Raw genomic sequence first — 13284 nt, 5'->3', positions numbered from 1 at the left:
AGCTTTGTATGAACGTGTGATGAGGAAGACATAAAAGCAACAGACTGCATAATAAAGTTCTTTATCACAGGAGGCAATATAAAGTGACGTTCCTCCGCACTAAGAGGACACGCATCCAAACCTCAAAAGCGCATGACAACCTCTGCTTCCCTCTGTGAAGGGCCTATCTTGTACCTTTACTTTTTGCCCTTGAAAGAGTCATGGTGATCTCACTAATCCCCTATTTCGCCTTTATCTTGGCTAACGTCATATGCTTGGGGAAGATCTATATTCATATGTCAACTTGGAGGTAAGTATTCATGAATTATTATTGTTGACATTACCCTTGTGTTAAGCAGTTGGGAGGGAAAACTATAAGCCCCTATCTTTCTCTGTGTCCAGCTGAAACTTTGATCTCATGAGTACCACGTGAGTTGTAGCAATTGTAGAGAACGAAAGAATGATTGAGTATGTGGATTTGCTTTACAAGCTCTTATTTGACTCTTTATGATGTTTTGATAAATTGCAATTGCTTCAATGACTAAAGGCTATCGGTTGTTACTTTTCGGTAAGGTTCTTGATCCATGCTTTACTTTGTGAAGAAATTATCACTTTGGCATGAGAGATTATATGTTGGTATTTCTGTTCTGATCATGATCATGATGCATGCATGTTCGTATCTTGTTTTGTCGACACCTATCTCCCTAAACATGTGGACATATTTATTGAGCTAGGCTTTCGCTTGAGGACAAGCGAGGTCTAAGCTTGGGGGAGTTGATACGTCCATTTTGCATCATGTTTTCATGTTGATATTTATCGCTTCTTGGGCTGTTATTTCACTTCACGGTACAATTCTTATGCCGCTTCTCTCTTATTTTGCAAGGTTTACATGAAGAGGGAGAATGTCGGCACCTGGAATTCTGGCCTGAAAGGGGAGAAAAGTTGAGATACCTATTCTGCACAACTCCAAACGCCGTAAAAATCAACGAGGATTTTTTTCCTGATTTATAAAAAACATTGGGCCGAAGAAGTGCCAGAGGGGCGCCAGGAGGTGGCCACAAGCCTGCACGGTGCGACCACCCCCCAGGCCACGCCATGGGGGCTTGTGGGCACACTGCTGGCCCACTTGCCCCCTTCTTTTGCTATATGAGGGGTTTCGTCCAGGAAAAAATCAAGGAGGAGCTTTTTTGTGGTTTCGCCACCGCCACGAGGCGGAACTTGAGTAGAACCAATCTAGAGCTCCGGCAGGACGATCCTGCGGGGGAAACTTCCCTCCCGGAGGGGGAAATTGTCGCCATCGTCATCACCAACACTCCTCTCATCGGAGGGGACTCTTCACCATCAACATCTTCATCAGCACCATTTCATCTCCAAACCTTAGTTCATCACTTGTAACCAATCTTCGTCTCGTGACTCCGATTGGTACTTGTAAGGTTGCCTGTAGTGTTGATTACTCTTTGTAGTTGATGCTAGTTGGATTGTTTGGTGGAAGAGTTTATGTTCAGATCCTTGATGCTACTCATTACCTCTTTGATCATGAATATGATTATGCTTTGTGAGCAGTTACTTTTGTTCCCGAGGACATGGGATAAGTCATGCTAATAGTAGTCATGTGAATTTGGTATTCGTTCGGTAATTTGATGTGTTGTATGTTGTTTTTCCTCCAGTGGTGTTATGTGAACGTCGACTACATAACACTTCACCATTATTTGGGCCTATAGGAAGGCATTCGGAAGTAGTAAGTAGATGATGGGTTGCTAGAGTGACAGATGCTTAAACCCTAGTTTATGCGTTGCTTCGTAAGGGGCTGATTTGGATCCACTAGTTTAATGCTATGGTTAGACTTTGTCTTAATTCTTCTTTCGTAGTTGCGGATGCTTGCGAGAGGGGTTAATCATAAGTGGGATGCTTGTCCAAGTAAGGGCAGTACCCAAGCGCTGGCCCACCCACATATCAAACTATCAAAGTAACGAACGCGAATCATATGAACATGATGAAAACTAGCATGACAGAAATTCCCGTGTGTCCTCGGGAGCGTTTTTCCTCCTATAAGACTTTGTCCAGGCTTGTATCTTGCTACAAAAGGGATTGGGCCACTTTGCTACACCGTTGCTACTTTTTTTACTTGTTGCTTGCTACGAATCATCTCACCACACAATCACTTGTTACCGACAATTTCAGTGCCTGCAGATTTTGCCTTGCTGAAAACCACTTGTCAGATCCTTCTGCTCCTCGTTGGGTTTGAAACTCTTACTTATCGAAAGGACTGCAGTTGATCCCCTATACTTGTGGGTCATCACTAGGCTCGTCAAGTTTAACCCGAGTGTTCCGCGTGTGCAACTGTTTTGCACCCGTTGTATGTGAACGTTGAGTCTTTCACACCCGATCATCACGTGGTGTCTCGAAACAACGAACTGTCGCAATGGTGCATAGTCGGGGAGAACACAATTTCATCTTGGAATTTTAGTGAGAAATCACCTTATAATGCTACCGTCGTTCTAAGCAAAATAAGGTGCATAAAAGGATTAACATCATATGCAATTCATAAGTGACATGATATGGCCATCATGTTCTGCTTCTTGATCTCCATCACTTAAGCACCGGCATGATCCTCTTGTCACCGGCGCCATGTTGGAAATATGCCCTAGAGGCAATAATAAATTAGTTATTATTATATTTCTTTGTTCATGATAATCATTTATTATCCATGCTATAATTGTATTGATTGGAAACACAATACTTGTGTGGATACATAGAGAAAACACTGTGCCTAGTAAGCCTCTAGTTTCCTGACCATAGGCAAGTGTTGTCACTTGATAACGGGATCACATCATTAGGAGAATCATGTGATGGACTAGACCCAAACTAATGAACGTAGCATGTTGATCGCGTCATTTTATTGCTACTGTTTTTCTGCGTGTCAAGTATTTATTCCTATGACCATGAGATCATATAACTCACTGGCACCGGAGGAATACCTTGTGTGTATCAAACGTCACAACATAACTGGGTGACTATAAAGATGCTCTACAGGTATCTCCGAAGGTGTCTGTTGAGTTAGTATGGATCAAGACTGGGATTTGTCACTCCGTATGACGGAGAGGTATATCGGGGCTCACTCGGTAATACAACATCACACACAAGCCTTGCAAGCAATGTGACTAAGTGTATGTCACGGGATCTTGTATTACGGAACGAGTAAAGAGACTTGCCGGTAAACGAGATAGAAATAGGTACGCGGATACCGACGATCGAATCTTGGGCAAGTAACATACCGAAGGACAAAGGGAATGACATACGGGATTATATGAATCCTTGACACTGAGGTTCAACCGATAAGATCTTCAGAGAATATGTAGGATCCAATATGGGCATCCAGGTCCCGTTATTGGATACTGACCGAGGAGTCTCTCGGGTAGTGTCTACATAGTTCTCGAACCCGCAGGGTCTGCACACTTAAGGTTCGACAATGTTTTATGTGTATTTGAGTTATATGGTTGGTTACCGAATGTTGTTCGGAGTCCCAGATGGGATCACGGACGTCACAAGGGTTTCCGGAATGGTCCAGAAACGAAGATTGATATATAGGTTTGTCTCATTTGGTTACCGGAAGGTTTTCGGGCATTACCGGCATCGTACCGGGAATGACGAATGGGTTCTGGAGTTCTATCGGGAGGGGCCCACCCACCCGGGAAGAAGCCCAAAGGCTTTGTGGGGGCACACCATCCCTTATTGGGCTGTTGGGAAAGCTCAAGAGGGCCCTTGCACAGGAAGAAGGAAAAAACCAACAAGGGAGAAAAGGAAAAAAGGAGAGGAGGTGGGACCAAAGAGGAGGACTCCTCCCCCTCCAAACCGAATTGGAGAGGGACTCCTCCTCCCCCTTCGGCCGAACCCTTGAGGCTCCCTTGAGCCTCAAGGCAAGGTCCCTCCCCTCCTCCTTTATATACTGAAGGTCTCGGGTGTTGTGACACAACTTTTGCCACGTGCATCCCGACACCTCTACTTCGTAGATTTCCCTCTAGATTGTATTTCTACGGAGCTCGGGCGGAGCCCTGCTGGAATAGATCATCACCAACCTCCGGAGCGCCGTCACGCTGCCGGAGAACTCATCTACCTCTCCGTCTCTCTTGCTGGATCAAGAAGGCCGAGATCATCGTCGCGCTATACGTGTGCTGAATGCGGAGGTGCCGTCCGGTCGGCACTAGACCGGGAAGGATCCTGATGAGATCGCGGGATGGATCGCAATGAAGTTCGCGGGACGGATCATGATGAGATCGTGGGATGGAGTGTACGACTACGGTGATTTGAATCACGCAAGCTGTTCCACTACATCGTCCGCGTTTCTTAACGCTTACCGATGTGCGATCTACAAGGGTATGTAGATCTGAATCTCCTCTCGTAGATGAACATCACCATGATAGGAATTGCGTGTGCGTAGGAAATTTTTTGTTTCCCATGCGACGTTCCCCAACAGTGGCATCGTGCGCTAGGTTCATGCGTAGATGTTATCTCGAGTAGAACACAAAAGTTTTTGTGGGCGGTGATGTGCGATTTTCTGCCCTCCTTAGTCTTTTCTTGATTCCTCGGTATTGTTGGATCGAAGCGGCTCGGACCGACATTACTCGTACGCTTACGAGAGACTAGTTTCATCGCTACGAGCAACCCCGTTGCTCAAAGATGACTGGCGAGTGTCGGTTTCTCCAACTTTAGTTGAATCAGGTTTGACCGAGGAGGTCCTTGGAGAGAGGTTAAATAGAAATTCATACATCTCCGTTGTGGTGTTTGCGTAAGTAGGATGCGATCCTACTAGATACCCATGGCAACCACGTAAAACATGCAACAACAATTGGAGGACGTCTAACTTGTTTTTGCAGGGTATGGTTGTGATGTGATATGGCCAACGACGTGATGTGATATATTGGATGTATGAAATGATCATGTTGTAATAGTTAATATCGACTTGCACGGCGATGCTACGGCAACCGGCAGGAGCCATAGGGTTGTCTTTAAACTAACGTTTGTGTTTGCAGATGCGTTTACTACATTGCTAGGACGTAGCTTTAGTAGTAATAGCATAGCATACACGACAACCTCGATGGCGGCACGATGATGGAGATCATGATGATGGGGATCATGGTGTGGCGCCGGTGACAAGAAGATCATACCGGTGCTTTGGTGATGGAGATCAAGGAGCACTTGATGATGACCATATCATGTCACTTATGAATTGCATGTGATGTTAATCCTTTATGCACGTTATCTTGCTTAGAACGACGGCATCATTATGAGGTGATCTCTCACTAAAATTTCAAGCTCAAATTGTGTTCTCCCCGACTGTGCACCGTTGTGACAGTTCGTCGTTTTGAGACACCACGTGATGATCGGGTGTGATAGACTCAACGTTCACATACAACGGGTGCAAAACAGTTGCACGCGCGGAACACTCAAGTTAAACTTGACGAGCCTAGCATGTACAAACATGGCCTCGGAACACATGAGACCGAAAGGTCGAGTCTGAATCATATAGTTGATATGATTAGCATAGAGATGCTTACCACTGAAGCTACTCTCAACTCACGTGATGATCGGACTTGAGATAGTGGATTTGGATCATGTACCACTAAAATGACTAGAGAGATGTACTTTTTGAGTGGGAGTTTAAAATTAATTTGATTAAGTTAAACTCTAATTATGATGTGGCTTGCCCTATAGCTCTACAGTTTTTATATGTTCCTAGAGAAAATTTAGTTGAAAGTTGATAGTAGCAACTTTGCGGACCGAGTCTGTAAAACTGAGGATTTTCCTCGTTGCTGCCCAGAAGGTTTATGTCCTTAATGCACCACTCGATGTGCTGCACCTCGAGCGTCGTCTGTGGATGTTGTGAATATCCGACATACACGTTTCTGATGACTACGCGATATTTCAGTGCAAAATACTTAATGGCTTAGAAGCAAGGCGCCGAAGACGTTTTGAAACGTCACGGAACATAATAGATGTTCTAAAGAGATGAAATTGTGATTTCATGCTCGTGCCCTTGTTAAGAGGTATGAGACCTCCGACAAGATTCTTTGCCCACGAAGTAAAGGAGAAAAGCTCAATCGTTGAGCGTGTGCTCAGATTGTCTGAGTCGACAATCGCTTGAATCAAGTGGGAGTTAATTGATACGTCTCAAACGTATCTATAATTTTTGATGGTTTCATGTTGTTATCTTGTCAACTTTGTATGTTTTATATACCTTTTATATCTTTTTTGGGACTAACTTATTAATTCAGAGCTAAGTGCTAGTTCCTGTTTTTTCTTAGTTTTTGACTCTTTTCAGATCTGATTTTGGAACGGAGTCCAAACGGAATAAAATCCCCGAAATGAATTTTTCCAGAACAGAAGAAGATCGGAGGACTTGAGGGCCAAGGCAGGAGTGTTGGGGAACGTCGCATGGGAAACAAAAATTTTCCTACACGCACGAAGACCTATCATGGTGATGTCCATCTACGAGAGGGGATGTGTGATCTACGTACCCTTGTAGACCGTACAACAGAAGCGTTAGTGAACGCGGTTGATGTAGTGGAACGTCCTCACGTCCCTCGATCCGCCCCGCGAACCGTCCCGCGATGAGTCCCACGATCTAGTGCCAAACAGACGGCACCTCCGCGTTCAGCACACGTACAACTCGACGATGATCTCGGCCTTCTTGATCCAGCAAGAGAGACGAAGAGGTAGAAGAGTTCTCCGGCAGCGTGACGGCGCTCCGGAGGTTGGTGATGATCTCGTCTCAGCAGGGCTCCGCCCGAGCTCCGCAGAAACGCGATCTAGAGGTAAAAGCGTGGAGATATGTGGTCGGGCTGCCGTGGCAAAGTTGTGTCAAATCAGCCCTAAAACCTCCGTATATATAGGGGGAAGAGGGGGAGCCTTGCCTTGGGGTCCAAGGACCCCTAAGGGCTTCGGCCGAGCCAAGGGGGGCAGCCCTCCCCTTCCAAACCGAGTCCAACTAGGTTTGGAAGGAGGAGTCCTTCCCCTTTTTCCCACCTCCTCCTTTTTTTCTTTTCTCTTCGATTTTTCTTCCTATGGTGCATAGGGCTCTTTTGGGCTGTCCCACCAGCCCACTAAGGGCTGGTGCGCCACTCCCAATGCCTATGGGCTTCCCCGGGGTGGGTTGCCCTCCCCGGTGAACTCCCGGAACCCATTCGTCATTCCCGGTACATTCCCGGTAACTCCGAAAACCTTCCGGTAATCAAATGAGGTCATCTTATATATCAATCTTCGTTTCCGGACCATTACGGAAACCCTCGTGACATCCGTGATCTCATCCGGGACTCCGAACAACATTTGGTAACCAACCATATAACTCAAATACACATAAAACAACGTCGAACCTTAAGTGTGCAGACCCTGCGGGTTTGAGAACTATGTAGACATGACCCGAGAGACTCCTCGGTCAATATCCAATAGCGGGACCTGGATGCCCATATTGGATCCTACATATTCTACGAAGATCTTATCGTTTGAACCTCAGTGCCAAGGATTCATATAATCCCGTATGTCATTCCCTTGTCCTTCGGTATGTTACTTGCCCGAGATTCGATCGTCAGTATCCGCATACCTATTTCAATCTCGTTTACCGGCAAGTCTCTTTACTCATTCCGTAATACAAGATCCCGCAACTTACACTAAGTCACATTGCTTGCAAGGCTTGTGTGTGATGTTGTATTACCGAGTGGGCCCCGAGATACCTCTCCGTCACACGGAGTGACAAATCCCAGTCTCGATCCATACTAACTCAACGAACACCTTTGGAGATACCTGTAGAGCATCTTTATAGTCACCCAGTTACGTTGCGACGTTTGATACACACAAAGTATTCCTCCGGTGTTAGTGAGTTATATGATCTCATGGTCATAGGAACAAATACTTGACACGCAGAAAACAGTAGCAACAAAATGACACGATCAACATGCTACGTCTATTAGTTTGGGTCTAGTCCATCACGTGATTCTCCTAATGACGTGATCCAGTTATCAAGCAACAACACCTTGTTCATAATCAGAAGACACTGACTATCTTTGATCAACTGGCTAGCCAACTAGAGGCTTGCTAGGGACAGTGTTTTGTCTATGTATCCACACATGTAAATGAGTCTTCATTCAATACAATTATAGCATGGATAATAAACGATTATCTTGATACATGAATTATAATAATAACTATATTTATTATTGCCTCTAGGGCATAATTCCAACAGTCTCCCACTTGCACTAGAGTCAATAATCTAGCCCTCACATCATCATGTGAATTACATTGTAATAAATCTAACACCCATACAGTTCTGGTGTTGATCCTGCTTTGCCCGTGGAAGAGGTTTAGTCAGCGGGTCTGCTACATTTAGATCCGTGTGCACTTTGCATATATTTACGTCCTCCCCTTCGACGTAGTCGCGGATGAGGTTGAAGCGTCGTTTGATGTGTCTGGACTTCTTATGAAACCGTGGTTCCTTTGCTAAGGCAATGGCACCCGTGTTGCCACAGAACAAGGTTATTGGATTCAGTGCACTTGGCACCACTCCAAGATCCGTCATGAACTGCTTCATCCAGACACCCTCCTTAGCCGCCTCCGAGGCAGCCATGTACTCCGCTTCACATGTAGAATCTGCTACGACGCTTTGCTTGGAACTGCACCAGCTTATCGCACCCCCATTAAGAATAAATACGTATCCGATTTGCGACTTAGAGTCGTCCGGATCTGTGTCAAAGCTTGCATCGACGTAACCTTTTACGGCGAGCTCTTCGTCACCTCCATACACGAGAAACATCTCCTTAGTCCTTTTCAGGTACTTCAGGATATTCTTGACCGCCGTCCAGTGATCCACTCCTGGATTACTAGGGAACCTACCTGCCATACTTATGGTCAGGCTAACGTTCGGTCTAGTGCACATCATTGCATACATGATAGAACCTATGGCTGAAGCATAGGGGACGGTGCGCATATGCTCTCTATCCTCATTAGTTGCTGGGCACTGAGTCTTACTCAATCTCATACCTTGTAAAACTGGCAAGAACCCTTTCTTGGACTGTTCCATTTTGAACCTCTTCAAAACTTTATCAAGGTATGTGCTTTGTGAAAGTCCTATCAGGCGTTTTGATCTATCCCTGTAGATCTTAATGCCTAGAATGTAAGCAGCTTCTCCTAGGTCCTTCATAGAGAAACTTTTATTCAAGTAATCCTTTATGCTCTCCAAAAACTCTACGTTGTTTCCAATCAGCAATATGTCATCCACATATAATATTAGAAATGCCACAGAGCTCCCACTCACTTTCTTGTAAATACAAGATTCTCCAACCACTTGTATAAACCCAAATGCTTTGATCACCTCATCAAAGCGTTTGTTCCAACTCCGAGATGCTTGCACCAGTCCATAAATGGATCGCTGGAGCTTGCACACCTTGTTAGCATTCTTAGGATCGACAAAACCTTCGGGTTGCATCATATACAACTCTTCCTTAAGGAAACCGTTAAGGAACACCGTTTTGACATCCATCTGCCAGATTTCATAATCGAAAAATGCAGCTATTGCTAACATGATTCCGACGGACTTAAGCATCGCTACGGGTGAGAATGTCTCATCGTAGTCAACTCCTTGAACTTGTGAAAAACCCTTTGCCACAAGTCGAGCTTTATAAACGGTCACATTGCCGTCAGCGTCCGTCTTCCTCTTAAAGATCCATTTGTTCTGAATAGCCTTGCGGCCCTCAGGTAGTATTTCCAAAGTCCACACTTTGTTCTCATACATGGATCCTATCTCGGACTTCATGACTTCTAGCCATTTGTTCGAATCTGGGCCCACCATTGCTTCTTCATAATTTGCAGGTTCATTGTTGTCTAACAACATGATTGATAAGACGGGATTACCGTACCACTCTGGAGCAGCACGTGGTCTCGTCGACCTGCGTGGTTCGACAGAAACTTGAACCGGAGTTTCATGATCATTATCATTAACTTCCTCCTCAACCGGCGTCGCAACGACAGAGGTTTCCCCTTGCCCTGCGCCACCATCCAGAGGGATGCGAGGTTCGACAACCTCGTCAAGTTCTATCTTCCTCCCACTCAATTCTCTCGAGAGAAACTCCTTCTCGAGAAAAGCTCCATTTTTAGCAACAAACACTTTGCCCTCGGATTTGAGATAGAAGGTGTACCCAACTATCTCTTTTGGGTAACCTATGAAGATGCATTTTTCCGCTTTGGGTTCCAGCTTTTCAGGCTGAAGCTTTTTGACATAAGCATCACATCCCCAAACTTTAAGGAACGACAACTTTGGCCTTTTGCCATACCATAGTTCGTATGGTGTCGTCTCAACGGATTTTGATGGTGCCCTATTTAAAGTGAATGCAGCTGTTTCTAATGCATAGCCCCAAAACGATAATGGCAAATCGGTAAGAGACATCATAGTTCGCACCATCTCTAATAAAGTACGGTTACGACGTTCGTACACACCATTACGCTGTGGTGTTCCAAGCGGTGTCAACTGTGAAACAATTCCACATTGTCTTAAGTGAGCACCAAACTCGAAACTCAGATATTCACCCCCACGATCAGACCGTAGGAACTTGATCTTCTTGTTACGATGATTTTCAACTTCACTCTGAAATTGCTTGAACTTTTCAAATGTTTCAGACTTGTGCTTCAATAAGTAGACATAACCATATCTACTTAAATCGACAGTGAAGGTGAGAAAATAACGATATCCGCCGCGTGCTTATACGCTCATCAGACCACACACATCGGTATGTATGATTTCCAACAAGTCACTTGCACGCTCCATTGTTCCGGAGAACGGAGTTTTAGTCATCTTGCCCATGAGGCATGGTTCGCACGTGTCAAGTGAATCAAAGTCAAGTGACACCAAAAGTCCATCGGCATGGAGTTTCTTCATGCGCTTTACACCAATATGACCTAAGCGGCAGTGCCACAAAAATATGGCGCTATCATTGTTAACTCTAACTCTTATGGTCTCAATGTTATGTATGTGTGTATCACTATCAAGATTCAATATGAACAATCCTCTCACATTGGGTGCATGACCATAAAAGATGTTACTCATAGAAATAGAACAACCATTATTCTCTGACTTAAAAGAGTAACCGTCTCGCAATAAACAAGATCCAGATATAATGTTCATGCTCAACGCAGGTACTAAATAACAATGATTTAAGTTCATAACTAATCCTGATGGTAACTGAAGTGAAACTGTGCCGACGGCGATTGCATCAACCTTGGAACCATTTCCTACGCGCATCGTCACTTCATCTTTCGCCAGCCTTCGTCTATTCCGCAGTTCCTGTTTCGAGTTGCAAATATGAGCAACAGAACCGGTATCGAATACCCAGGTACTACTACGAGAGCCGGTTAAGTACACATCAATAACATGTATATCAAATATACCTGATTTTTCTTTGGCCGCCTTCTTATCAGCCACATACTTGGGGCAATTGCGCTTCCAGTGACCCATACCCTTGCAATAGTAACACTCTGTTTCAGGCTTAGGTCTAGCTTTGGGTTTCTTCGTTGGATTGGCAACAGGCTTGCCGCTCTTCTTTGAATTTCCCTGCTTGCCTTTGCCGTTTCTCTTGAAACTAGTGGTCTTATTCACCATCAACACTTGATGCTCTTTACGGAGTTCAGACTCTGCGACTTTCAGCATCGCAAACAACTCGCCGGGAGACTTGTTCATCCCTTGCATGTTGTAGTTCAACACAAAGCCTTTATAGCTTGGCGGCAGTGATTGAAGGATTCTGTCAGTGATAGCTTCTTGCGGGAGTTCAATCCCCAGCTCAGCTAGACGGTTTGAGTACCCAGACATTTTGAGCACATCTTCACTGACAGACGAGTTCTCCTCCATTTTGCAAGCATAGAATTTATCGGAGGTCTCATACCTCTCAATCCGGGCGTTCTTCCGAAAGATAAACTTCAACTCCTGGAACATCTCAAATGCTCCATGACGCTCAAAGCGACGTTGAAGTCCCAGTTCTAAGCCATACAAGACTGCACATTGAACTACTGAGTAGTCCTCCTTACGTGCTAACCAAGCATTCTTAACATCCCGATCAGCCGTAGCGGGTGGTTCATCTCCTAGCGCAACATTAAGGACATAACCCTTCTTCCGAGCTTGTAAGATTAGCTTAAGATTACGAGCCCAGTCTACAAAATTGCTTCCATCATCTTTCAACTTAGCTTTCTCTAGGAACGTATTAAAATTCAGGGTGACTGTCGCATGAGCCATGATCTACAACACAAATATATTCAAAGTGGACTTAGACTATGTTCAAGATAATTAGAGTTTAACTTAATCAAATTATTCGCTAAACTCCCACTCAAAAAGTACATCTCTCTAGTCATTTGAGTGGTTCATGATCCACTTACACTAGCTCAAGTCCGATCATCACGTGAGTTGAGTATAGTTTCAGTGGTAAGCATCCCCATGATAATCATATCATCTATATGATTCATGTTCGACCTTTCGGTATCATGTGTTCCGAGGCCATGTCTGCACATGCTAGGCTCGTCAAGCTCAACCCGAGTGTTCCGCGTGCGCAACTGTTTTGCACCCGTTGTATGTGAACGTTGAGTCTATCACACCCGATCATCATGTGGTGTCTCGAAAAGACGAACTGTAGCAACGGTGCACAGTCGGGGAGAACACAATTTCATCTTGAAATTTTAGTGAGAGATCACCTCATAATGCTACCGTCGTTCTAAGCAAAATAAGGTGCATAAAAGGATTAACATCACATGCAATTCATAAGTGACATGATATGGCCATCATCACGTGCTCCTTGATCTCCATCACCAAAGCACCGGCACGATCTTCTTGTCACCGGCGCCACACCATGATCTCCATCAACGTGTCGTCATCGGGGTTGTCGTGCTACTCATGCTATTACTACTAAAGCTACATCCTAGCAAAATAGTAAACGCATCTGCAAGCACAAACGTTAGTATAAAGACAACCCTATGGCTCCTGCCGGTTACCGTACCATCGACGTGCAAGTCGATATTATCTATTAGAACATGATCATCTCATATATCCAATATATCACATCACATCGTTGGCCATATCACATCACAAGCATACCCTGCAAAAACAAGTTAGACGTCCTCTAATTTTGTTGTTGCATGTTTTACGTGGTGACCATGGGTATCTAGTAGGATCGCATCTTACTTACGCAAACACCACAACGGAGATATATGAGTTGCTATTTAACCTCATCCAAGGACCTCCACGGTCAAATCCGATTCAACTAAAGTTGGAGAAACTGA

This window comes from Hordeum vulgare, chromosome 2H (assembly GCF_904849725.1).
Source record: "Hordeum vulgare subsp. vulgare chromosome 2H, MorexV3_pseudomolecules_assembly, whole genome shotgun sequence".
Lineage (NCBI taxonomy): Eukaryota > Viridiplantae > Streptophyta > Magnoliopsida > Poales > Poaceae > Hordeum > Hordeum vulgare.
The sequence above is the reverse complement of the archived record's forward strand: the minus strand, read 5'-3'. Positions refer to the sequence as shown.